The sequence below is a fragment of the Bidens hawaiensis genome, unplaced genomic scaffold (genome assembly GCF_021521415.1).
Source record: "Bidens hawaiensis isolate Kalapana, Puna unplaced genomic scaffold, B.hawaiensis_p1.1 tig00037557_1, whole genome shotgun sequence".
Lineage (NCBI taxonomy): Eukaryota > Viridiplantae > Streptophyta > Magnoliopsida > Asterales > Asteraceae > Bidens > Bidens hawaiensis.
The window spans coordinates 75,311-76,851 of NW_027496546.1; the positions used below are offsets into that span (position 1 = coordinate 75,311).

Sequence of the window (1,541 nt, forward strand, 5' to 3'; positions counted from 1 at the left end):
CCTGTACATATCTTTTCTATTGGAACTCAGTTTTCCTCATAATTTTGCATCAATACACCATCAGAGAACCCCAAGATTGACAGAAAATCATTATCCCCGAAACAAGTCCTTGCGATTTCTGTTGGCGTTTCAGCTTTGGTGCTTGCTCTATTTGCGGCATTAGCTATATATTGTTATAAACAATTGGTGAACAGAAGAAGCGGTAAGCATTTCCATTCATTTGCATTTGCCATTTAAAGTTCTTGCTATTAAGTTAAAACAAATCTTACCCATTGCCTTTTGTCGCACAGACAATAACCAAAATAACGTAGAATTCCAGTCTCGTAATGCGCGGACACATATCCATGAGTTACTTCATCTTGATCATTCTAAAGAAGATGGGAGAGAAGGCCCTGATGTGCCATATTTTGAGCTGGAAAGCATAATAGCCGCTACTAACGATTTCTCAGAGGAAAATAGGCTTGGAGAAGGTGGTTTTGGACCTGCCTACAAGGTAACAATGAAGTTTTAACTCACCTTTTAATTTCTGCATAAGGTATTAACTAAAGTAGTATGAATATTTAATCAGGGTAAGCTTCCTGGAGGCCAAGAAATTGCAGTGAAAAGACTGTCGAGCCTCTCTGGACAAGGCTTGCAAGAGTTCAAAAATGAGGTTTCATTGATTTCTAGACTTCAACACAGAAATCTTGTTAGACTACTGGGATATTGTATCAGGGAAGAAGAAAAAATGCTACTTTATGAGTACATGCCAAATAGAAGCCTAGATCAATTCATTTTTGGTTAGTATCTCTAGAATTTAAATGCATGTCTTTGTAGTTATATAGACAATTTTTAGTGCTATGCAAAACTCATATGCTTATCTTTGACAAGATTGAACACTTTGTGCGTCACTGGACTGGAAAATGAGATTCAATATCATTATGGGAATTGCTAAAGGACTTGGTTATCTTCATCATGATTCTCGGTTGAGGATTATTCATAGGGATTTGAAGACAAGCAACGTTTTGCTTGACGAGGACATGAATCCAAAAATTTCGGATTTTGGTTTAGCCAAGATAGTTAAAGGAAAAGATATCGAATATATCACCAACAGAGTTGTCGGAACCTTGTAAGTTAGTACTCCCTTTTCTTAAACAAGAGCCAAACTTGACTATGGAAACAAGCTCACGCAACTGTACAGTTGCATGTTCTCTAAAAACCTTTTGTGTGTTTCTCAGTGGTTATATGTCTCCAGAGTACACGCTTGGCGGTCTGTTCTCTATTAAGTCTGATGTTTTTAGCTTCGGAGTGGTATTGCTTGAGATTGTAAGTGGGAAAAGGAACACTGGATTTTATAAATCCCAAACAAGTCTTTTGGGGCATGTAAGTTACCTGTGAACTACTTTACAGCTGTAACTACTTACTACATTTTTGCTTTTTGTTACATGTCTAAAATTATACATCTCAGGCCTGGAGCTTATGGATAGAAAGACAGACCATTTGAATTGTTAGATCAAATACTAATGAGTACATGTAATTCAAGCGAGGTATTGAAGTGTATA

At 36.9% G+C, this 1,541-nt stretch overlaps 1 long non-coding RNA gene across 1 annotated transcript; it reads left to right on the forward strand.

Annotated features, from left to right (window-relative positions):
- The first annotated feature begins 266 nt into the window (after nt 1-266).
- LOC143589403 (uncharacterized) lies at nt 267-1,318 on the forward strand. Its single transcript, XR_013145280.1, has 3 exons — nt 267-493; nt 569-1,108; nt 1,218-1,318. It is a non-coding gene; the product is annotated as an uncharacterized LOC143589403 (long non-coding RNA).
- Nucleotides 1,319-1,541: the final 223 nt, after the last annotated feature.